The following is a 26,236-nucleotide window of genomic DNA, read 5'->3' as shown; positions in this document are numbered from 1 at the left end:
ATTTCTCTTTTTTTCCAACATCTCCATAGTCTTTTATATTATGAATTATTTGGATAGAAATTCTCAGGCTGACTATGCACACAATATTTGAGGTAATATTATCAATTATTATTTCTTTCTTGAAACCACTAGGCAATGAATAAAAATGTGCCACTTTCCACTTTGAAATGAGAAGGTTTCTCAGTACAGAAAAAATAGCTTGAAAGAGTTGTGCTTAAAGGTGTTTCAAGGGCCTTAAAAGGGCCTTACTTCTAAATCAGCATTCTTGGTGGGATGAATAAAAATAGTTGGACATTTGTCTTAGAATAGCTATAATTCAGTTATAGCTTCACAGCTGTTATTTCATGTCATTCTAGACTGCCTGGAGTATCTCACTCAGAATTAATAATGCATACAATATTATCAGCACAGAAGAATGGATTTAGAACAAAAAACATGAGTTGAAATTCAGTTTTTCTCAAAAAAAAAAGATTTTATTTTCTCTGGGAAGGAAAAAATTAATCAGATCTATTTTCAAGGTAGATTTGTCCATTACTTGTCTCATATCAGCACAGCACTTTTGTTTTTCCCTTAGTACATTAGTAAGCCAGATTACAGAAATGTAGATGTACAGTGAAGGTCTGAGAATAATTTTGCCCTTAGCTCAACGCTGCTGACCCCTTCTTCAAATGGAGCCCACTGTTAAAATCTCTTATTTATGCAGTTAATACAGTTCAACATTATTATGTGATGCTGTTGACCTGAGTGCAGCCAGCGGCTGTAACCAGGCTTAGAGAACTTGTATAAATATGCAGTGAGTAATGGCAAGCATGCCTTAAGCCTTTCCCTTCACAAATTCTATGAATTTTCAATGTGCTAAGTGTAGTACAATTTATTTGTTCACAGAGCAGGGCAAAGCTTTGGAATCTAAAGCTGTTGATATCCTTTGTTTGAAATAAGAAAGCGCAGTCAAAACAAACAACTGGCACTTTAACAGGAATGCACAGAGGAGCAGTCACAGCCACTCAGAGTCACCAGGGCTTTTCCTGCTCACACACTATTAGCTCACCCTCACCTCAGAGAGGGGTTTGCTACTCCCAGCATGGAAATGCAGTCCTGCCTCCAGCAGCACACTCTGCCTTTCACACTCCGGAGCTCTTTTGCTGTGTTGGGTTGTGTGGAGAGAGGTGCTCACCTCTCTGCCTCATTTCTTCATAAGTTACAATGCTTTCCTCTTCTGTAGAAGAATATTAATTTCTGGAATGAAAGATTTTTAGGATTATTCTTCCTATCTTTTCATCACTATCCCCCCCCCCCCCCCCCCCCATTATTTCCACAATGTGGAGTATACCTTGAAAACTCAGCATAATTTTAGGGTATTGTCTCTCATGAGGGGAGCTATTCTTAGAAATCTTCTCATCTTTAAAAAGGCTTTCAGGAAGAACTCAGACTAGATGGAGCCAGGATTCCAGAGCAAGAACTAATAATCCTGAATTTCTCATTAAACTCTGTGTTTGCTTGATGAAGTTACGACCTTTGTTTCCTGAAGAAAGCAGTTTGGTTTTGTATTAGTAGCAGCTGAGAACTGCACAAAGTCAGGGTTTTCAGTCTGAAATCTCTGTGTAATTATATCAGCGTTTTCCTGAAAATATAATTTTGCCCATCTATGGCTGTTCATTCATTTTTCTCTGCTCATTGTTAATGGAAGCAAGAAAAAGATAAGATAGATGACTTCTTAGTAAGGCCAGGACCACATGTCCTATGGCAAAACCTTTCCTCAGCAGGGACCAAAACTGATGTACACCCAGCAGAAAAGCAGACACATGGAGAGACATTTTGAGGAACACCAAGAACAGAAGGAAGAGAGGAGTAGCAAGTCTCTGACAATTGCAGAAATTACTACTGACAAGAGATTAAAATACTTTAGAGAGAAATCTGGCTATGATTCACAGAAGGTAGGGGAGAGGTGAAAAAAAGAAAGCCAGAGATCAGGGAGAAGCCTTTGCTAAAGCTCACCAAAGTTCTGCCAGTATCTGCATATTTGTTTGTGCTCATTTACCTTTACTTCCCATCACTTACAATCCATGAGGTGGTGTTCTGGAGATAAAAGGCAATGCTGCTTCACATCTGCTGGGGACCTGTCTTTTAAACAGTAAAGTGATTCAGTAATATTTTTAAAAAGGAAGATAATGAGTAACTTTTATGTTTATTTCTTTTTATTTTTCTTTATATTTCTTGTTTATTTTCTTTATACTTCTTGTTTATTTTTTAACTTTCTAGTTTATTTCTATACATTTCTCACCTTTACACTACTTTCCTTTTCTTTGTTCTTCATGCTCATTTGAGTGCCCCAGCAAGGAATAGAGAGTAACTTGTGACTCTCTTTGTATTGATGATTTCACTTTAACTCAGGCAATAAATAGGGTATTTTACAGACTGTAAATCACATGTTAAAATCTGTAGATGAGAGCTGTGACCAGCAAGGGTGTGATTGCAGTTCTCATTTAAATATTCTGTCTGAGAGATGTCTGGAACCACTGCTGCTAAAAAGCAACACCTCCAGGAACAAAACGAAATGGGTTGGTAGGCACATGCCCAGCTAACTTCAGCATCATAAAAGGAATAATTATAAATCGTTATTCACTCAATAGCAGCAAAGTTAAGCTTGCTATAAAAGCTTTCATCTATCTGAATGTGTAGTTTATAATGGATTCCGTGCTGAAGGGAGCCTGAGAGATACCCCAGGAAGCAGAGCAATAGCTTACAAAACAACCATGAAATCAATCTGTAACCTAGGGGGAGTTGAGGTCTTTTTTAACCAATATAATTGCACGTTACAATAATACACACTATTCTAGAACAAGGCATAAATTCAATTCACCTAATTTTAGATACTGTTTTTACAATTCTCCTATGCTATTTTCTAATTATTTCAGGTGAGACTAATAAAAAAAAAAAGAGGAATTCCTGGAAAAAAAGGTAAATAATTCAGTCTCGCCTAGCATGAATAACTAAGCTGCAAATGACTGTAAACTGAGAATAAAAAAAATCTGGGAAAAATATTTCTTTGTACTTGAAGTCAGGCAATAGGAACATAGTGTATAATTCTGTGCTGCTGTTATGCAGGCTGTACCTGACATCAGAAATAGGATTTACTGCAGTTGAATAGAGGGGAAATCCTGATGTATTGTCTTCTGAATGATGGTCCCATCTGATCAAAAAAGACAAAGTGGGATAGTGTAACCAGAACACAATTCCCTCCAAGATTTCCTAGTCTGGAGCCCTTAGGCAGCAGGTTAAAATTGGGAATTTAAGGCTGTGAAAAGTCAAAAGGATGAGAATTGCTTACAGGACCTAAGGCTCAGACCCACCTGAGCCATTTAAATGTTGTCTGCAGAGTACACGCCGGGGAACTGTTCCTACTCTCCCCCTTGGTAAAAATCCACTTTAAAATGTTTCAGTCTGGGGTGGAGACCCTCCTCTTGCCAGTGCCAAGGAAAGCAGGAAAATTGCTCAGAAGAACTATGTGACTCCTGTATTTCTCTACCTATTCCTCATCATCTTTCAAACTCTCTGAAATATCTTTCTCAGGCTTTTTCTCAATCTGAAAAAAAAAATTTCCTGGTGAAAATTTGGAGCCTTGCATGTTGCTGGGCTTTTCTTAAGTTTCAAATAACTTCTATCTCAAAGAAGTTTTTTATTAATAATACACTAGGAAATCCACACAAAACAAGCAAAGAATTGATTGGAAAAATAGACATTTCTGTTTTCATCCATTTCTCAGTAAACACTGAGTGCCTCTTGGCCCATGTTTAAATTTCTGTTTGGAGGGAACAGACAGGAAAGCAGGGCATGGTAGGTGTTTGTAGATACACCTGACCTACTCATTTGTCCCAAGAGTGACTCTGTCACCTGTCTCACAGGGTTTCTCCACACCCTTGACAGCTGATGGCCTCAGTCTGTGATCAGGTCACACCCACGTCTGTCTTTTCCATTTTACCCCATCACAGGTCTAAACCACACCTTTTATCCTCTCCTATTTGCACCCCAGGATTTTTCTCTCTCTTTTTCCTAAGCCATCTCCCTCTGCTCCAGAGGTCCTTTCAAGCAGTGCCATTGCCATTCAGATGGCTTTGTTTGGTGCTCCTGAGCTTATCCTCATTAGTTCCATGTAGCTCACCACCTTTGGACTGCTCCACCTTCTTCTGTGGCATGGGACATCTCCTCTTCCTCTTAGCTTTGTTCCCCTGCAGCCACTCCATCAGCTGTGTTTGCCTGGCCTGGGCTCAGGAAATTGTCTTCATATCCTTTCTGGCCCAGACAGTCTCATCAGTTCTCAGTGAAAGCATTTTCTAGAGTAGTTCAAAATTCATAGTAAATAAATAAGGGATAATGAACAAGGGTAAATCCCATATCATTAAACAATTATATGATCCACTAAAGCAATAAGAAATATCATCACTATTAAGGAATTACTGTGATAAGGCAACTGAGTAAGTATTTATTTAATATTTGCTCTTTGTCAGTGATTGGTTATCCTGGCTTATGAGGTTTTCTGCTTTGGGAAGGGCCAGGCGGAAACAAATAGTTTTCATACTGATGGAATTAAGAAAAATAGAGATTTATCTAAGAAACATTCAATTATTTCAGACAGTAGTTAGTAAGGGATTAACTTCTGAACAATTAAATCAAAATAAAAATAAAGAAACTAAAATAACCAAATTTATCACAAATGACCAAAAGAATATCTCACACAGAATCATGAGAATCACTGAAAGTCTGAAATTTTTATCAAGAAATAAACCTTTAGGCAAAGATTGGGCACTTTTTAGAACAATTTGGTTTTCATTAGCCTAAATCTGCATGACCTGTTCATCTGTTTGCGTCCTAGAAAATATCCTGTAAGTATGCACAGATGCAGTATTAGCACAGTAAATGATAGTGCCTCTTTGAACTTCAGAATTCTTGGTACAAGTCAATGCAAATCATCAAATTCTCCAGAATCCTATCTGGCAAGTCTGTCATCTGTCTGGAACATGCTCCCAGGAAATATACTGCATAAGGCACCAAAGAATTGGGTTAAAATCATAAAGAATTTCCTCCAAGGTAGCCAGGAAGGCTTTGAAAGCAAGGAATTACTTGATTTGATAAGGTATGACTGCTGAAACAGCTTAGAGAGACTATAAAAGAACCAAAGAGGTCTCAAAGCAACAGCAGTACCTTTGACTGCCTTACGAAATCTTGGAGTAGAGCTGGTCTGTCTGCATCTTCAGGCTCAGTTGCTGTAAACATCTGTTCCAGTGGGTGACACCATTCTGTTCTAATTTGCCTTGTCCAGGGAAGATTGGGGTGGTGACTGCATTTTGAGTATCCCTAACCCATCTATACAGGTCTGGGTAATGAAAAAGGTGAAATTACTTTTCTTACAAAATTAAACCAGTATTTTTCAGCAGAAGTGTTTGCAGAGATGTTTCAGCTATCCAAAAGTAAATTCACTTCCCCTTCAAGTTCTGTATAAATAGCCAGGCAAATAACAGGCAGTTTCTCAATCAGTAGATCTCAAATAAAATTATTCTGAAGTGTTCATCCTATTCCAAAGCTTCCTATATATTTTGAAACTCCTACATACAGATGACATTCAAAATTTATTGTAAAACTACTCCTATTATCTACACCTAAAATTCAGGCATACATCCAAAATTCCTTGTCTCATGTTAAGCTGTTATAAATTATCATTATTCCATTTCTGTGGATGAGAATAGTTAGCCCTTATGGCTAAGAATTTGTCCATAATACATTAAATTTTGTGTACTACACAGGTAAGAAGTAGGTGTTTTTTGTTTAGAATGCATTGGAAATATTCTGAAAATACATAGTTGCAGAAAGTGTTGAAAGGATGCTCCAAGGCTGATGGAAACTTCTAGCATATTTTGCAGATCTATTTACAGAACACATTTATAGTGTCACTAAGAACTGCTAAACAGAAGACAGACACTAAACCAGAAATGTTTTTATGGAAATTCCTAGTAATTCAAATGAGAGGAAATACACACATCTTTAACCTGTTTGTTTAATAAATATGTCTTGTCATAAACCCCAGACCATTTAGACTGTTTGTGAGACCAAGCAGCCAAGGGCATTACAGCAAAGTCACCCTCCACTAACATTTGCCTGGAGATTTTATAAATGCTATGGCAAACAACCTAAGCTCAATGCCAGTATCACCCAGGCTACTGGAGCAGCTCCCCAGGGCTACTTGCCCTCTAGGAGTGCTTGCTTACTTCCTTTCTGCCAAACTCAAAGATAAAAAGATATTTCTTCTCTCTCCTTAAGAGCATGAACAGTTTTGTCAAGAGCCATTTCCTATTGCAGGTGTTTGTTTTGCCAGGGCCAGGGGCCTGTTCCCCTTCATGTATCTGAAGAATCCTGGCACTGTCTCCTCAGTGGTGGCTAATTCATCTTCTGGGCTTGCCATCACCCACCAGCCGAGGTAAGGAGCCTGAAGCCTGCTTTGCAAAAGTGAAATGAGCCTCAATACCATGCAGGAGGAAAAATATCTCAGGAAAAAATGCAGATCCTGGTAAAACTTGATCATAGAAGTACAGAATCACTTTGGTTGGAAAAGACCCCTAAGATCATTGAGTCTCACTCTTTGCCCAGCACCCCTGAGTCCACCACTAAACCTGTCCCTAAGTGCCACATCCACATCTTTTTAATTCCTCCAGGCACAGTGATTCCAGTGCTGCCCTGGGAAGCCTGTTTCAGTGACCCCTTCAGCTAAGCAATTTTTCCTAATACCCAATGTAAACCTCCCTTGGCACAGCTTTAGACCTTTTTCTCTCTTCCCTTCACTTGGTACTTGATGTTGGTTATTTTTCCTGTTAAAATTACAATAAATGGGGAGGTGGGAAAAGTTTCCATTAGCACTTCTTTCATAGGACTGAAATGCTGCAGCATGCATAGCTATGAGTATGAAGGATGAGATCCTAAAGGACTAAGGGCAGGAGGATTTGTATTATCTTCAAAACAGGCAATATAAAACCAGAACTGAAAGTTAAAAGTTTAAAATTCATCCATCAACACTGTAAGGTCCATTTTTTTTAGATGAAACTCCACCACTAGCATTCCTCCCACCCACAATTCTGTGACAGTGTTGGAACTGAAAAGTCCCAGGTGGTAAATATGATCCTGTATATTGGAACTGAGAAAGAGCTTTTCTACCAAGCTTGAAGTGGCAGGTTAAAGAATTCCCTTTTCCAAACACAAATAGAAAATTCCAGAGGGACACTGTGGACAGTTTTATTACCCATCTGCTTTACAATAATGTACCCACTAGCAACCTGATTACTCCACACAAAGACAAGATAAATGATAATACTGTATGGGTTCAGAAAATAGGACAGATTTTGATTTTACCTGTGCACTCCAACATAACTCCATTGATACTCTGAGCTTATCTGTTATTGTACTGGTAATTCTTAATCTTGAATTTGAACAAAGAAATATATTCCACTGTAAGGGGAAAGTGGGGTCATAGTGGGGTTGAAGAGAAAAGAGCACACAGTGCATGCAGTTCACAAAATAATCCCTCATGTGCTTCACACATTAAAGAAGGACTTGCTAGGTTACAGAGGAGCAAATCCACTTCTGAGGGTAAAGTAAACATTTGTCTCCTAATTAAGAGTTTCTGCTATTAAGCATTTCACATATTTGGAAAGCAGAAATGCTTTAGGTGGAATTTGCGCAGGCAGGCACTGGTGCAGCTCAGTGTGCAGACCACGGTGGGGCAGCTGTGCCCCTGCAGCCTGTGCAGGGCCACAGTGGAGCAGGTGGATGCCCATATTTTAGTTCTTTATTTAATAAATTTTATTTAGTTATATGAAATCCCAGCTACCTCTCTGTGCAGGTATCTGTTGAGCATCCCACCATGCTAATTTGTGATACAAGAGTAAATAATAATGAACTTAAGAGTACTTAAGCTTCCAAAAGATGTTCCTGGAAAGATATTCCATGAGATAAAACTACAAGCATTTTATTTTCTCCAAATTTCCAATCTACTAACCTGGGATACAATTTGAGCTTCCTTCTGTTTTACCATTCTGGGAATGAAACAGGATGGTCTGCAGTTATTATAGGCAACTTTATATCATATTAATATGCTTCAGGGCTATATGAGGATCTCAAAATTATATCCTAAAGAAAACAGAAGAGTAATGAGGATGAAGGACTAAACCATGACAGTGCAGCACAGAAGACTGAGAGATGATTTTCAAAAGCAATGCCAGTTCATATAGAGACAATATAAGTATGGAACTATTGAGGTTTCTATTCTGCATTACTTAAGCATGTGTTCCAATATTTTGAAGCATGTGACTCTCTTTTATCCAAAAAACAAATACAAACCCACACATAGACATAGTCTCAGGTCTTTCATCAGACTGAGGTCCCACTCCACAATTTGGGCTATATCCTAAGGACTAAAAAATTTCCTTTGGCCATTCCTAGAGTGCTTACCATGCCATTTCTGAATTGGCACAACTTTCCAAACTGTGTGCCCTCTTGTTGTGCAGGGTAGTTTAAGAGGGAATATAAGGCCAGCAGACATGATTTAATTTAGGTCTGGAGGACGGATCCAGATTTAATTGATGCCTTATATTTAAAAGCCTTATAATCTGCTGGATAAAATTTTGTAGGTCCTCATCTGCCTTCAGAGTTAGATTTTGTAGCATACCATTTAGAACTACAGCCAAGTGATTTATTCATGGGAGGAAACTATCAAATATTAACTAATTTCAAAGAGGCAAAAAAGCCCCTTTGTCTAAGTAAGGCAAGCATTTGGAGCAGCAGACCTGATGAGTGAACACTTAACTACATGCTCCTTAATCTTGGTTAAGTAGTGCACCATATTTGTGTCATGGAAAAAAATCTGACGTACTCTAGCACACCACCAGTGATTTTTGTGCTTTATGAACTGTACCACAGGTAATATGTACAATCTGAAATGTTTGTGAAGCCTTAAGATTTAGGCTACCCAGATCTAGTGGTACTAAAAGTGAAATGTGGTCAGGGTGGGACTATTCCTTTTGCCTTCAGACAGTAAGAATTCAGTCAGATACGGTCTGCTTGAAATAAAAGAAAAACTACTGAGGCATAATAAGTAGACTCACATTTTTTTCCTTTTTTCTTCATTCTTCCAATATTCCATACATATTTTAAGGTGCTTGTCACTTCCAACATCATAGAAAGTTATTATGCAGGTACTTGATCTGTCCCCAAAAGGAATTCAGCATTTCAAGAAAGCCATTAAATTATGCACCGTGTTAGCCTGTGACCATCTATTCTTATCTCTACCACAGTTGCTTCCTATCTTCTTTCTGCTCCCATTTCTGCTTTCTTCCCCCCACTGCTTAGTTTTGTCCTAGTTGAAATTCAATAGCAAGACCTTTGGGAGAAGGATCAGGGCCTGCATTGATATAGTTCTGTGATCTGTGAGCCAGGGAAAATAAGTTTGAATAAGAATGATACTATTGATAATTCTGTACACCTGTATCCTCTTCTTGTTTAATGCTTCACTTAATGATTGGAAGTGGAAAAATTATTTTCTCTCTACAACTATTCAGAACATGAAGAAGAAAAACATGTTTGATCTTATGATTTCTAAGTTCATCCAGCAGGTTTTCAAATGGAAGATACTTGTATCCTGAAAGACACAACAGATTCAAAAAAGAAACTGCTTATTTTACTTCTAATCATTTTTGCTCATCCTAATTTTATTGTGAGACTTATATATAGGCTTGGTAGGTCTCTTTCTAAAAATACTCACAACTCAGAAACTCCACTTTGGACCCAAAATGTATTTTGTTAAATATTTTGTTGATCCTGTCATTTCACTAGTTGTCAACCAGCTATTTCCCCCCTAAGAAAGAAAAAATTCCTGAAAGTTGGACTGGTGTGGGTATTAATGCATTTCAGAAGAAATGTGGTGGTGTTCCCAAAGGTGTATCTCACAGTGTATTTAAACCAGTTCCTCTTCGGTCTGCGGGCAATAGGAAGGCAGATATGGAATGGGAACTTTTCAACTGGTCTAAATATTTTAAAGTGGAAGTAAGTGTACTTGTGTGATTCCCAGGAACTTTGGGTTTTTGATTAGCTAGAAATTCATCAGGAATGGAGTCTCTGAACTTGGATGCTTCTGTTCTCCATGATCAACTGGGAAATGTGGAGAGACTGCAGAGGTGTTTTCACTTTGGTGAGAATGTGTGGGAGATGTATGCAGGCATCTTTGTAATTTCTTTGGCAAGGATATGTCCAAGTTACATTAGGGGAGCATTTTGGAGCTTATTTAGGGCCTTTGAAAATTAGGAGACTTATTATTTTCAAATGATCCCACTCTGACATAATGCAACACTTTTCTCTTAGATGGTGTTTTTGATTCAACTTTTGTCTTCTTTCCAGAAAAAATAAAGCTCCTGTGCACTTCAAACTGTAAACTCCCCTACAATGTGTAACTGTGTGTCCCTTGTCATGCAGGAGCTCTTTATCCATTGTTTGGTCTGATAATCTGGTCTATGATAATGAGGTGTTTGCTTATCAGTGCCCAATACTCTGTGGTCAGGCAGACATGTTGGCCAACAGTTTCTCTCCGTGGACATCGTGTGGGTGCTCCCTGCAGAGCTCTCTGTTTGGGCCAGTCAATAATAACCTGATACTGGGAGGGACTGAGAGCCCTCAGGTGTGGGTGTGGTGCCTTTCACAGGATCAGACCCTAGAGCAGGAAATTATCTTTGGAGCCCTTTCATTTTAAAATAGAGCTGTGTTTCTCTAATGTTTTAAGATTCTGCCAGGAATTGTACTATACATTCATGGTCTTTAGATTAAAAAATCTGGTTTCTATTAGTGAGTATACAAACTTCAACTTCATTGAACAGAATATATTGGTGGGAAGGGGAATGCAGGTTATACAGTAAATGTATGCCTGTGGGACTGTGAAGAGTGAATTGTTAAAAGGCTCCAACATGTAGTGGATGCATAAATATCTTACAAAAGCCTGAGATGCAAAGTTAATGCTGACAGCGTATAGTGCAGGAAGGTAACAGTACCTTTATTGTAGACATCTGCAGCTGAAGGATCCTCTTGGGATAACCATTTGCTTGCCCAGGGAATTTGTTGGTATGTTGGATGTCAGCATCCACAAGTTTTATGGGCTGGAACAGAAGGGTGTTTCCTGATCTGAGTTTTATAGGCAAAGTCTTTGGTTAGTGATGTAGTATTTGATATTTGGTTGGACAGGGTAGGGAAGCATTTTGTCAGGTCATAGCTGGAGACTGGATTTTTCCATGTGTGCTGAGTACTCTGGTGCAGAATACCTCTGACATTGCATAAAGTGTTAAATATTAGCTTGAAATCATCTCTACTACTCTCAGATTTCAGGAAATATTCTTAAGCAGTTGTTAAATTGCAGAGAAATTCCAATACTATTGCATTCTATATCAAATATCAATGAAAGCAGCATCATTAATGACACACTAATGAATACCACATGAATTAATAATAATCGGCTACTTTTTGAAGTCTCCCTGGCTTCCAGCTGTCTCTTAAATCACTTCAAATAATTAATTGCTTAATGTTTTTCACCTTTGACAGACAGAAATAAATTGCAGGTTAAAAATACCTGTGTTGGCAGTGGGCAGAGCAAAGTGGAATGGCTGTTTGCTGCTAATCGAGAGGGACAGTGCATTTTGCCCTGCTGAGCCTGCCTTGCCCAGGTGGTGGATTAAAGGAGGCTGATATTGCTCATTTCAGTCAAAAATTAATTCAGGGCCACAGAGGTTTTGTAGCTGTTTCTCCTCCACAGAGCTGAATCAGTACCTCTGAAGTGTCCAGTCCTTTCTCTGCAGCATTGCTTCAGGACCATCAGTGGCCATGACTTTGCCCTTTAGCTTGTTTGTGTCAGTATGTGTCAGGAGTCTTTTTTAGGGTCATTTCTCTGTTGAGAACTGCCCTGACATCACCTCAGTCAATACGTAGCCAAGCAATTGCAAGAAATTCCAGTCCCACCGACCTGGGACAAAAAAGAATGATAGCCTCATGCAAATGCAAACACCTGAATATAATATTGTTTTCTTCTGGAAGCTGTCTGGCCCTGGGGAATTTAATATTTTTATTCTTTTTATTTATAGATACTAAGGAGCTCAGTTGCTTGGAGACCTGCATCTTTCTACCTGTGCTCAAAGCAGGTAAGGTCAATTATTCAAATAAAGTTGTAGTGACCAGAGGATGCATGGAAGCACCTTAATTTTCTATCAGTTTGAAAATGGGGAAGTCAGTCACTATTCTTTCTTCTGAAATTACTTAAAGTTGCAAAATGTGCAGTCTTGGCATTTCAAAAAGTATGGGAAAATGCCTGAGATATGTTGTGGCAGGAATTCTTTCCTGTTGTGTATTCTGCTTTATTCCACAAGTGACAAACACATTACAGTGCTGGATGGAAGACTATTGCATTTGTAAATGTTTGAGCTGCTGATATCAGTGTATATTGTACTGCCTGGGCACTGTATAAGCTTAACTTATTATTTTTTAGTAATTTTTTAAAAAACTGTATTTTATGGTTTTATGATAGAGAATATGAGAGAGAGAAAAGCCATGGGTGCCCTGTGATTCAAAGAGAAGGAAAGCCCAAATGCCTGTTTTTTTCAGCCTCTGATAAGTGCAGCTCACAGCATTCAACTGCTAATGCAGAATTTAATCCTGGTTCTGCATCTTCCCTTTCTCAACCTGTTAAATGTGATACAGAATAGCAACTCCTACTTTACTCCAAATGCATTTTAAATGCACATTTTCAAGTGCTAAAGTTACTGGATGAGTTCTTCGCATAAAAGGCCAGTACCCTATGTACATGAAAAAAATGGAGGGCACCAGGAATTTGTTGTGATAGAGAGTGCAAGCTGGTACTTTCAGACATTTAAAATGCTGGGAAAGATACTACAGTTTAAAAAAAAAATAAAGTTTTCTTCTGCATACTTTTGTGCCAGTAATCACCACAAATTCCTTGCAGAAAATTCCTCAGGCAAAACTGTTCCTCCCAGGTATAATTATGCCAGACAGAAGGAGCTGCAGGGGCCAGTTCCCAGCCTGCAGGGCCTGTGCTCTCCTGAGGTCAGGCCCCTGGCAGGAGTAGCTCCAGCTCAGCACTGCCAGGCTGCCTCTGCCTGGGGGATTTGGGAGAGTGTGTGAGCCCAGCTTTTGGGGGCAGACAAACAAGGTCAGGAGTTAATGGCAGAGAAACCACAGGTGAGGAAAGGCAGTGGTGGAGGAACAAAGGGGCTGTGACACAAGTGACAGTGCCTGGAACCACCCCTGCCCAGCTCCTCAGCCCCCCCCCAATGCCACGGTACCAGGTCAGGTGCTGGCACAGGGACCCCGAGTAGGAAGCAGAGCCCCCACAAAATCCTGCAGAGTGATGGTGAGGAAAGATTTGACAGGGAGGGAAAGTGACAGAGAAGAAAGATGTGTTCTAGTAAAAGCTTATGAAACAGAAACAGGGGAGGAAAAAAGCAAGGGGTGGGTGGGGGGGAAGGGAGGGCAAGCAAACTAAAAGCAAAGCAATAACAGCATAAGGCATAAACTCAGAATTTTTTACCACTGGTATTACAAAATAAAAAATCCACTGGGAAAGGAGGGCAAGCACTGGGTTGAGACAAGAGGCAAGATTTCTCTATGCCTGAAAGCATATTGTTGAGATGAATTTTCTTTATGCATCCATACCCTTTACCTAAGTGCAGTAAGAATAGTTTGAGGCTTGTTGGCTATGAAATGTATTTATGATTTTCTGCTGCCAAATAAATGCTCAATTTTGTTCAAAAATTGTTTTCTTTATTTACCCAGGGCAGGTACTTATAGTGCTAAAGCTAAATGTCACTCTGATCTGCTAGAAGTATTTTGTTCTGGGTAATAGCCCAGTGCCTTTAAATTCAGTTTGTTATGCTTTATTTAAACATAACGGGCAATATAGCTGTATTTCACAGTGAATAAGTGTATTAATTATGAGACAAATCACACTAGATATTGTTTGCTGCTCAGTTTCCTTTGAAATTCAATGAATAATAATTTACTTTAAAACAGGGGACATTTTTAATGCATCCAACAATGATGAAGTAGATTAATTACAGGTAATATATTTTTATTGAAATCTGAATGACTACACTCGTCGCTGGGTCTTAGAAGCATGCTATACTCATTTGAATTATATAATATATATCAAATAATTATAGATTTCTTCCATTCCTACTAAAGAAAAACAAGTTAGTCGGAATTTCATCCCACCCAATTTTCCTGAATTGTCAGAGGTAAAGCTTCTCTTGACCTAAATGCAACCTGTGTTCATTCTTCATTTTATGGCAGGAGCAATTTTTTTACCCTAAAACTTCTACAAAACAGAATGCACAGGGCTAGAAACTCCACACTACTGTAAAAGGCAGCTGCCAGCTCTGACCCTGGTTTGAGATCTCGCTTCTTGATTGCTTGGGTGTCATCTGCAGACACAAAGGCTCTACCATGATGCTCCACACCCATCACCAGGAAAAAAATAATCCGGGGCTGTTGTTATAAGTTTCAAATTTTCTTTGTGTAAACCTCAATGTTCACTTAAACTTTAGCTGTTTAAGCACTTATACCTGCCACTAAATTCCTTTGCTGGAATATTAATGGAAAAGGAGCACAAGGGGTAAAATCAGTCTAAATTAATTTCAAAATTCAAATAAAGGCTCGTGCTTAGGTTGTTTTTCTCCAGGACTCACCATTTCTAATTAGGATGCAATATGACATGTCCTGTTTTCACATTTCATACGTTGCATATTTCAAGTAGAAAACCTAGACTCTAGAGATGATGACTGGCAACTCGAGAGAAAGAAAAACATAAACAACTTGGAGGAAAAAAAATGAATATAATAAAACTACTCTTGAAAATATTCCAAGGATAAGGCAGTTCAGAAATATGTTCAAAATATGGAGTGTGAGCATTAGGTTTCCATAATACAGATGGAATCAATGCATGCAGAATATTGATTACAGATTAAGCTCGCCTTATCAATAAAGACCAACTTTTGCAATCGTCTTCTGAGGGATCCATCATGCGGTTCTATCAATACTGAAAAAAATCTTTCCATTGTTAGGAAGGTTGCCTTTTTCACTAACAGAGCCTGAAAACAGTTTCTCATCAACTGAGTTCCTTAAAAAAAACCAGCTACTATGTTTTTTTTCTACTTCTTCATCTATAACACTATTCCTTCATTTAGAAATTAATATCAGATTCTTAAGCACTATTAAAAAAAAAGAAAATAATATATACTAAAATTTTAAATAATGTTATAGAGATGCTAAAATTTAAAGGGCATAATGAACTCTGTAATAAAAGATATAATGTATCAAAACAAAAATACTTTTAAGGAGACCAAAACAAGTATCTTTCTATTAAGACTATGCAGTGCACATTCCAAAACACATATCTGTAATTGGAATAAAAATAGTGAAACTAATATGATATTCAGACCTTATTCTGTTCCAACAATTAGCTGTTGATCTAACACACATTAAAAAAAATAATATTTCCATTTGGCAACAAATGGCTTCCAGCAGAAGGAGCATCAAACAATGGCTTAGTGGTTATTTAAAATGAGCCTTGAACTATTTTGGTCTTAGATGGGGCATAAGAGTTAGAGCAATGGGCAGGTGTTCCAGGTGGATGGAAGAGGCAGTCATGGCACAAAATGGCACAGAGCTAGGAAGGATCACACACTCCCTGTCTCAGCTGTGGCCACTTAGAGGTTTCCTGTGAAGGTGTTGTACAGATGTCCAGGAATGAGCTGTGCTGAGTTGTACCTGAAGGCTGGATTCAGCTCAAAAGCTCATTTGACACATAATCGAAGCCCCCAGATGGAAAACCTGAACAAATAAAAACCCTCCATCTTTTCCCTTAGACATGAAGCAACAGATCAACTTTCTTTCAATAGTTAAAGATCAAACTAAGGTTGTGTCTCAAACAGGCATGAAAATTGTATCATTCAAATAACATGTGATCTGCAATTACACCTCTCAAAGTGATAGTCTTTACTCCTGTAATCTGCAAGTATAGGAATTGCCTGTGTTTGATTTTTACCAAATCCAACAGCACCATAGGGCTTGATCATTAGCACTTAATTTAAGGAGACATCACGAGCTTCAGTAATGGTAAGTGTGTTATCAAGGGTAACTGCTCATTTCATTAGCTTGTTTTCAAACTTGTACAATTCTTATTCACTAGGATACTGCTTTTGTCAAGCTAGTTTATTGATAGCTTAATAAATTAAAAGAGGCATTTCATTCTTTTCCCTGGAGAGAAAGGAAAAACAAAAGGATGGAAAACAATTAAGAATGGAGAAATGAATAACAAGCTGCAATTAGTTGTGCAATAGTGAAATATTACAGAGATTTCACTTTGCACTAGAAGGATCAGTTCTTGAAAAATGTCCTGGAGAAGAAGATCCTTTAAGAAAGCAAACATGCATTATTGAGTTGCATGGACTAGGAAATCACAAGAGATTTCTCTCTCTGCTATTCAATTTAAAAGATCTTTGAATCCTGATTTGTTTATCTCAGTGGCAACTAAGAAGTGTTTTAGTTATTATCAGAAAGCGTTTCTACTAACTCCAGAACTCTTTCTAGAAATCTTTCTTTATTTGAGAATCTCTTTCCCTTTCAGACTTCCCTGGCTTTAAAAAAATATTCAACTTTAAATCTCATCTGGTAATGGAATATGCTATTAACATGACAAAAGCAAACTTCATTTGTTATAAAATCATGCTTCACTGCAATTATTTAGAAATGCAATATGCCTATAAATGCATTTAAATTACGGTAAGCAAAACAGCACTTTATGAGGAGTTGGGTAGTGTTGGGTTTGGGGTGATTTTTCTTTTTAATGGACTGTACCACCCACTAAAAGATTTCTGGTTTCTTGGATGATTCATTAATGCTTCCTTCATTTTCCAATTTCTATGGGACCATCTGGCCCATCTTTGTAGAAAGGCTGTAAATATATTTTACAGTCTTTCTCAATTTAAAAGTAGTTGCCCAGCTGCTTCACAGAAACTGTCAGCAATTGGTAAACTCCTCAGAATTGCCAGCCTTCATTAGTAATCCAATCAGGATGTAGTTTAAAATACTGCAAATCAGATTATGCTCCATTGGACAGGAATTGGAGTGACATGATGTGCTGGGTTATCTTATTTTGCATCTGTGATTGCCTTTAATCCAGGAGATGCATCCATTTCTTTTGGGGGAAGGCACTTAGGCTGGAGCTGGCTGTCCCTATGTATGGATGTGGTCCTGTGTGTTCCCACAAAAAGACCTGCTCAGGTTTTCTCATTCTCCTTGAGCTGAAGTCACAGTCAGACACTGGTAGCATGAGTTGTATGCAGCATTGGCTGAGCTCCTGTGTTACGTGATTCAGGTTAACTAGAACTGTACATTTGGGTTTCCTGATTTCTGTGAATTTTAGTTTAGTCTCTCTCACTATTAGCTGCTGTACTATAAAATCCACATTTCTTTAACAGCTGGCAGTGCTTGCTGGTAACAAGGTAAGATTGTGGAGGTAAGGCAATGAGGCTGGCACTGGGCTGCATGAATCAGTTACTTCAGTACATCATTACTGTCATTGGGAGAGTCTCTGGTACAATATGCAGGTGGGAATATTTATCAGAACAGTCTAATTAATATAAATTTTCACACATGGAGAATCTTGTGTTGCAAAACACAAACTGCACAAGGACTTGGATGGATACAGAACTCCATATTTATTTATAAGGCACCTGTACTACTCAAACAAATATGTGCATAGAAAAACTGCCACTTTGCACTGTAAAGTACATTTTGGACTATACCTTCTGTAGTATTAGATTTTCTGATGGGATAACTAATGTAGGTCAGTGAGGGAGTAAAGTTTACCTCATTTTGCCAGCTGGTGTTTCCTAGGACATTTCACTATGTTACATTCAAAAGTAATTCTGAACTTTGTGCTTTAGATACATATTCTGAGTTACTAATTGCTGTAATAAAAGAAAACAGGGCACTCACTACCTGCTGCTCAGCTCTAGAAATTTTATCACTTGTTAAAGGCTGAAAAGTCTGTTCATTGTTATCAGTTGGATGCAGAGTTGCCTGATAGAGCTTTTATCAGTCGTGCTTTATACGCCTCTAATTAGATGAGCCTTCAGGAACAGCCTTGAAAATATGAAGAGGACATGAAAACTGTATGTAAGAAATTCTATGAGACATTCGTATACTACTTCCAGTTGAACAGAAGGTTTCCAAGGTGTGAGATATAAAGGGACATACTGACAGAATAATGTAGTGTCAGAGAAGTTTGTATAGTCATTATTTCCAAGAGAAATTTAGAAATAGGTAATAGTGTGGAGATAAATTCTGACAGGTCTATCCAGAGTAGATAAAAGAAGATAAATTTCTAGACAGTCATGTCTTTGGGATCTATTTAGTTAACAGTACAGTGGGAGAACATTTAGGTGAGAGGAGTAGAAGAGACAGAAATTCTATTGGGGATTGAAGTCCTTAAAAGCAAGCTTCACTAGTTTTGTTAAATATGTAGTTGAAAAGTAATAAAAAATACTGAAACTATGTGTCTTAGTGCTGTGAAAAGTTTAAAGTTAATGAGTAGCTTCTACTCTTTGAAAATACTGTGATGATATACCTACTCTCTGACACGCAAGAAAATAATCTTACAGGTCATTGTGTACTGCATTCATGTCCTCCAAGCAATATTTTTGGTTAGCTTTAGGGAGAAAATTAGGGAGTGCTAGAAGTGACAAGCATCCATTTTCACATGTTTGGTAGGGGTAATTTTTGTTAATTAAATCCATTGTTTATGGAGTCGTTGGCACTCAGCAGAAAGTTTCAAGATAACCACTTTTTTCAAAGGCAGTTGCGTGGAATTACTTGAGTGTGTATGGTTACTTTATTAAATTCAGAGAGCTGTGCTGACTCTGATTTTCATGTATCTTTTCATTTTTGTCTACTGTCAATGTGATCTGTGAAGAGTTTGGCTTTTCAACTAAATCCCCCAGTTCAGTTCATTCCAGGCATAGTTTGAAGACTCATCCTAGTGGATAATTGCACATTTCATGGCATTTTTATGAGCCTTTGCTTCATAGCTTGTGGATGTCTGTATTTCCTAAGCTTTATAGCCCATGAAATAAAGGGGTTGTGTTGCAGTACACTCAACAGCTTATACAGAGAACCTGAATGCTAATTTTTAGGAACCAAGAATTTAGACTAGTGACATAATTTTCCTCTTGCAGTGGGGAGATAGGAATGACTCTACTTTCAGCAACTGAATGAAGCTAGGCTAGTAAAAAGCCTTTGCAAATTTTGTTTGTTCCTAAATACAGTATGGTTCCCAGTGGAATTTCCCCTGATCTCCAAGTAGTTAGGAAGGAATTCTGTATATCTTTTTTTGTTGACTGTGAGACTGCCAGGCACAGGCTATTCAAGCAAAATAAACAGTAATGTACAACACTTTTTCCACAACTGAAAAACTAATATGTGAAGTAGTGATTGTATCAATACACACTCAGCTATCAGAAAAGTAAGCAAAAGGGAAATGAAAAATGGTGCATGTAGGGAAGAATAAGAAAAGGAGAAAAAATGTCATCCAGCTGCCATCTCTAAAATATGATCCAAGGAGCAGCTCCAGTCAATCTGCAAGTGTGAGAAAACAACTCCCATGTTCATGTGAAACTGCTATCATTCTGTCCTTGCTGTGTTTAAATATTAGGCTTACTTTTGTTTAACTATTCAGTAAAGAGCAGTTATGAAATTTCTTTCCTACTGGATTTGGTGACTGATCCTTTATTTAGAGCTTCATAAAATATCCACCAAGATCTACCAGTGATTTGGCTTTTTTGACTGGTAATACTGATGATTTTATTAAAATTAGGGCAAAAGGGAATTGAATACTTATATCCAGAAATCTGTACTTGAAGCCCCTCATTTTGTATGCTGTTAAATGGTACCACTATGGATAAGCAATGGATGCATTAGGTACACAGGATATATTCTGTAGCTGTGGCTTAGACTTCCTTTGTGATTTTACTGCCATAAATGATTGCACAGCATAACAGGGTAATTCACAGAGACTTTGTAATTTCTTCCATTTTTCTCTCTGTGTCTATTCCTCTTGTCTCTTCTCTCTTTTTCTCCTTTACACTATCAGTAAGAAAATGAAATGAAAAGATCAATGTTGTGATAACTTGCACTTCCACATTTCAGCTGCCACCACATTTTACTCATGGATAAGGCTTTATTTAGGCCTAAGAGTTCTCTGTACTATTTAGGAGCAAAATAAATGGGAGCAAAACATACATACATATATTTACATATATTTATAGATTTATGTGTAATTAATATTGCAGTTAATTTTCAGCAAGGATTTCATGGGTATATAAAAATCCAAGGACTTTTATCTGAAAAAAATAAAGGGAAAGCTGATAAAATATGAAAAATATAATTCCCAAAAAGAATTCTGGAGGAAGATATGAGCTCTCTATCTTGACCATTAGTTTGGTTTGGTATTTTTACCCCCTTTGATTATGGGTCATTTACTAAGAGGTTCTAATCTCACATGATTCCCAGTGATTAAAAAAATGTATCAAAGAAAAAAAAAGGGACTTGTTCTGGAACAGTTACAACTGCAAAGGTCTCAGGACCATTTATGAGAAATAAAAGCAGTTCTCCAGTGACTGCAACTGTCAGTGGACACAACAGTGACTTTGATCCTGATGTATCAATAGGAAAAACAAAGTAGCTTTAGAATTTTGGACTGTGGCTTATAATTTTGATTGAAATAATAAATTAAAAACCAGCATTATCATAGTTTTTCTCCAACCTAGCCCTTGATTTGCTTCTGAATGGTGTGCTCTGTATTTACAAATAGCATTTATAAGCCTCTTTTACAGACCTCTTCTTTTCATTCTGGTCTGTATTTTTAAAACAAAAATACAGTAGAATTGAATATAGAAAATAAACATGAAAAACATATAAGTAAGCTAAACATCTAAAGTTAATTTAGTATTCAAGGTTTGGTTTGGACCTGTGACACTGTGAAGAAAAAGTCTGCATCTATGCCATATGCAACAGGACATGAATTGATTTTTGTGTTTTCCATTTTACATAGTGGACATTGATTTGCATTCCTAATCAGGCCATTAATAATGGAGTGAAAGGAAGGGTAATAGTCATCCGGTATATCTGTGGCAAGTAGGAATATTAGTCATTAACTACTATGCCTGTAGTCACTTAGTTCAAAGCTGTAACTAGGTGCCCTTTTACTCTGTACAAACTGTAGGACAAAGAGAGATTGCTGTAGGAGAGAGACTGTAGAGACAAAAGAGATTGCTGAGAAGTTTTAACTGGTCTAAACAAAAACATTTACTTCAGATATTATTACATATTTGTGGCCAAAGATAGATGAGGATCAATAAGCTGTAATTTAAAGGCGACATTTATATTTAGAAGCTTCTTCACTGGGGGAAGAAGAGATGCCTTAAACATGATGTAAATTCAGTGAAGAAGTGCATTGCAATTTTATTGTCATGAGTAAGCAAGCGAGACAGCAGATGTGAGTTACAAAAGCAGAAAATATCTGGGCAGAACCTCTATCTACTCAATGTTCTTTAATATAAATAGTAATAGTGGCACTGCCAGCTGGAGGGCAGGATGAATTCACCTGAATGATATTTTGAGCTTTGGGATTCTAGGGATTTTCAGGGAAAGTGGATGAGCAGATGGAAAAAAATCAAAACTTTTATGGTATGAAATTGTGTGAGAAGGTGTGTTGTATGATTACCATTGCAGAAAAGGTGTGTTGTATGATTACCATTGCAGCTGCAGAAAGCACAGCTGCTAATGGTGAAAGAGTAGAGATCATAAAACTTAACACATTCAGATTCATTAACAAACCATGCATATGTTACTAATCTTCCTGTTATAATTTTTCAGGATACAACGATAAACCTAAGAGACACTGAAATGTAATAAATGCTGTAAATAGTACTTCTATAAATGCAGGATAATGGAATTTCACACCTACTTGTTTCACGTAAATACTAAATAGATTAAATGTTACATAAATGAAATCACAGATCTCCCCTAATATAATTATTAACATGTATAGACCCCTAAACTCCATTGGTTTATCCAAGAACTTTGTTCTTTCCTGTTTTTATCTGTGTTGGACAATGACTGAAACTGGCTTGCTTACAATGCTAAAACTCCCATCAGTTGCTTGCGTGGTTTTTCTCAATTTTTTTTTTTTTTTTTATGTTTCCTTAACTAGTGCTGTCTTGGTGGTCCTTTAACTAGTGCTGTCATTCCATGCTGGAGACACCACTTCATCTCTTCTGGAAATCTCTGACAGGGTGCACTGGGAAAACAGTAACTCTCTTCTTCCATTGTGAACAGTGCTGCCTTGTACTTCCCAACCCCCTCAGTCCCTTCCTTTCCAGGTGGTTCAAAAGTTCCCTTTCGTGTACTTTCATAATTATTTCAAATCACAGCATTGCTGCTTTCAATCAATGCTGATGGATGCCTCTGTATCCTGTGAGTCTCACAGTGACACGAGAACACTTAGGTTTGTTTCGTCCATCATCTTCCTCCAGTTGTTGCACACTTCCCATCAGCAAGTACAGAAGATCATATAATAAGATGCTTTCATAAAATAATAACCACGGGATAAAGCACAGTCTGGGCTTTATCTGCCTATTGAACTAGTTACCTATCTGTTTAAATGTCAGAAACAATTCCAGACATTAGCCACCATGTCTGTAATATACAATGATATGCTGCCACAAAGGCAGCAATTTTCTAGCACTCATAGACTTCCTCAGGACCCTCACGATGAGATGAACAGAAGCAGACAATAAATTCCACTTCTTGCATAGGCTCTCCCTGTCACTACAGGAGGTTAATCTTTGCTTAAGGTCCGACCAAGTTAGTACCATTTTGCTGTTGAAGCAAAAATAAAATACATAGTTAGACAGTTGCCATGTTCCCACCTCCTAGCTCTTCACAAAGAGAAAAGAATTTTAGACAGATTTGTCAGCTAGCCGAGCTTTCTGTTCATTCCTCCTAGGCCTTTTCACAGTTTGGACAACTTCAGAGTAATTCAATGTCAAGGATGTTGCTTCTTCTGGAAACTTCACATCTGCCATTTTCATAGTGCAGGGAGCTGTCTCCTGCCAGCTGCAGTACATTAATTTTGAAGGCATCAAAAAAGGCCACCATAATTGATTGTTTAAACAGCAGCACCTCTTTTCCCCACCTGCAAAGTGCAGACCTTCCTTGTCCTGTCACATCTGACAGCCGCCCTCACCCTCCCCAAGTGTCTCACCTACTCACCAGCACTTTAAAATCCCTTTTAAGAGGAATTATTTATGAGAGTTTTACCTTAAATATGCTTTGCAACAAAACAAAATGCTACATTAGTAACTAAGCTGGTAGGCATTACCCCGAAGTGTTCATTTCTCCAGGGCTAACATTTATGCTAAGTTTCTTCTCAGGTCTTAACTCTAAGCTTGACAAGACTGGTCCAAAAATATTGTGGAATATCCTATGTCAGCTTAATATTTTATTATTTTCTGGACAGCTACTGGTGAAGGTGCAAAGCTAGGGCAGGAGGGGTAATCTGTGTGACTGGGGACTAGTTTAACTCCAGGGGAAGTAGAGAGGGCAAAGTTTGGTATCTTCCTGGATACCAAACCACCCCCTCCTGCTGACCAAGGAAACTGAGAAATGGTTTTCTTCCCTGTTTTCTCATGAGCTCAACAATCCTTCCTTGTCTTCAGTCCTAGAATGTGACAAGAATGTCACCAGTTGTGACAAGAAAGGCAAAGATCCCTTTCTTTCACTGCATCCACTCCTAATTCCCCTTTTCAGGGAACACACTGTGTCTCCAGTCTTCCTTAGTTCTTCTCTCCTAAGATCTTTGTTTTTATTTCTCATCAGTAATTCCTCTCCATGGATCTCTTGTCAATTAAGCACAGAGAGTAAACCCATTTTTGTACAGGATTACTGGTGTAATTTGAGTAATGTTTGCCTCTACTATTAGTTTGATGCAATTTACTGAGATGTGATCTGCATATATCCAAAAACAAACAACCAAAAAAAACCTCCTGACTTTGGCATTTCTTTGATACTCTTTCGTCTTTGAGGATATTGGTGAAGATCATGTAATTAGAGCATGTATGTGAATATGAAACATATGTTATTTACACTGTAAAAAATTTCAATTAAATAATTTTATTTTTGCTTCTACATTTTAAAACATTGCATGTTATACTGGCATATTTGCTTGGGAAAATAACTCACTCTTGAGGTAAGTGTCCAGGCATAAATCAGTTTGACATATTCTGTCTCCATGGTTAGGAAAGGCATTGAAAAGAAGGTAATATAATTTTGAAGTTAAAGAATAATGTGGGCCCCAGCAACTGAGACAATAATGAGTCAAAATTGCTATTCATTGTGCAAACTTGAATATGAAAGAAGCCATATCTGGGAAAAGAATCTGAGGAAAAAAAAGAGATAAAATCCAGCACCAGTTCTTATTTGCTCTTTGAAGTCTGATTTTGCCCACAGAAAATGCATAAAAGAAATTTGGAATGCATTTTTCTGATGATCAGGCTTTTCAGCTGTTGACAATTCCTGGTATTTGCCTGTTAATACACTGTGTCAAGTGTATATTTAAATATAGGTAATTGGAGATCAGGAAGATTCCTTTTAATCTTTCTTAGCTTCATTGCCAAGCACAGTGTTGAAATGACATGCATATCGCTGTTGAAATCAGTAGGGCAGAAAGGATCAGAGTAAGGAGACACCATTCTTCATATCCCAGGATGTTCTGCTTCATAGCAAAAAGAGTCTTAGAGGAGTAGATTTGCCTAAGAATTAACATTTCTATAGAAAAACCAGCAAGACTTCAGTTTAAGCAACATTTAACAGGAACTTTTTAGCCGTGTGGTAGAGGAGCTGATGTCTGATATTGAATATTTCCACAGCTCCATAAGCAGGGCAGGAAGAACAAACTGAATAAGTTTCTTTCATTTTCAGGTCACCATGCTTTCATGGTAAGATCACCTTCTCTCATTCTGAGTCCAATGCCCTCTGACCATGTTCTTTTAGATATTTTCCATGAGGAGGGTTAAATGTATAATGCAAAATAGACTTATTGCTTCCTTTTTCAGTTTTCATACCCTTACACTGAGCTGAGATACTTCCCAACATTGGTCCCACTACCTTGGGAAGAGAGTATTTGCATTTCTTTGATTAACTCTGGGACAAAGTTACAGAGGCAGTTGGTTCTCTCAGCTGATGTAGCTGTTTATCAATAATAAAGACTGCCCTTATTGTTGAGCAGAGTTCAGCTTCCATTGTTCTGGCTGTGCTCCATCACTGTGATGTTCTTACCTAAAATTGATGAGGGCATTGACCTTGCCCATCACCTGAGAATCACCTTCAGCTGCAGGGGTGTGCTGATTCAGCACACTCTTTCTCAGAAAATTTCTCAGCATGTTGGGTATTGAATTCCTTCACTTTCAGGAAACAGATTTCCATCTGCTTCTAGCTGTGGTCTCTACTAACAGGTCATGAATACCTGTTACAGTGGTTTAGTTGAGTCAGAAATAAGTCAGTTCTCACTGTGAGTGGATGAAGCAAATAGAGAACCAGATCTGGGATTGAAGTTAATACAGTTAGATTGTCTCTGTTCTTGGATCTCTGTTAAACACCATTTAGCACAATGCTATGGCTGAAATATTTGTGTTGTTCCTTAATCAAAAATCACAATGGGATCATCAAGTTTAAAATTAAAAACAGTAAAGCATTTTTATCCTATAAATTCTGGCTGGATTAAGAGTTTGCAGCAGTGCAAAGCAGTTGGGGCAAACTTTTTACTTCAGGAGTTACCGCTGTTTGCCCAGTGTTCCAAAACAGTTTTCTGCAAATTCATAGCCAGGAGAAAAGGCAGTGGCAAGTATCAGGTGATCCAAGAACTGCTGTACACGTGTCCAGGGTGTTGTAGGACACATCAGCTGCATGAGCTGTGTACTTCGTTGGGATCATGTACAGGCCAGGGATTGTGTTTGCCTTGAGCCTCTCTTTAATCTCCAGGATGGAGGCAGGAGGTTCAGGATCCGTGCTTTTGTCTGGTTTAATGGCT

At 38.0% G+C, this 26,236-nt stretch overlaps 1 long non-coding RNA gene across 1 annotated transcript in view; it reads left to right on the top strand.

Moving 5' to 3' along the window:
• Nucleotides 1-26,236, top strand: part of LOC143694496 (uncharacterized) — a 208,582-nt gene that overhangs the window by 169,555 nt on the left and 12,791 nt on the right. Inside the window, exon 3 of the long non-coding RNA XR_013182998.1 lies at nucleotides 12,159-12,215. This is a non-coding gene — a long non-coding RNA (uncharacterized LOC143694496). The remainder of the gene's footprint in view (nucleotides 1-12,158; nucleotides 12,216-26,236) is intronic.

This window comes from Agelaius phoeniceus, chromosome 7 (genome assembly GCF_051311805.1).
Source record: "Agelaius phoeniceus isolate bAgePho1 chromosome 7, bAgePho1.hap1, whole genome shotgun sequence".
Classification (NCBI taxonomy): Eukaryota; Metazoa; Chordata; class Aves; order Passeriformes; family Icteridae; genus Agelaius; species Agelaius phoeniceus.
This window is presented reverse-complemented; position numbering and strand designations above follow the sequence as displayed.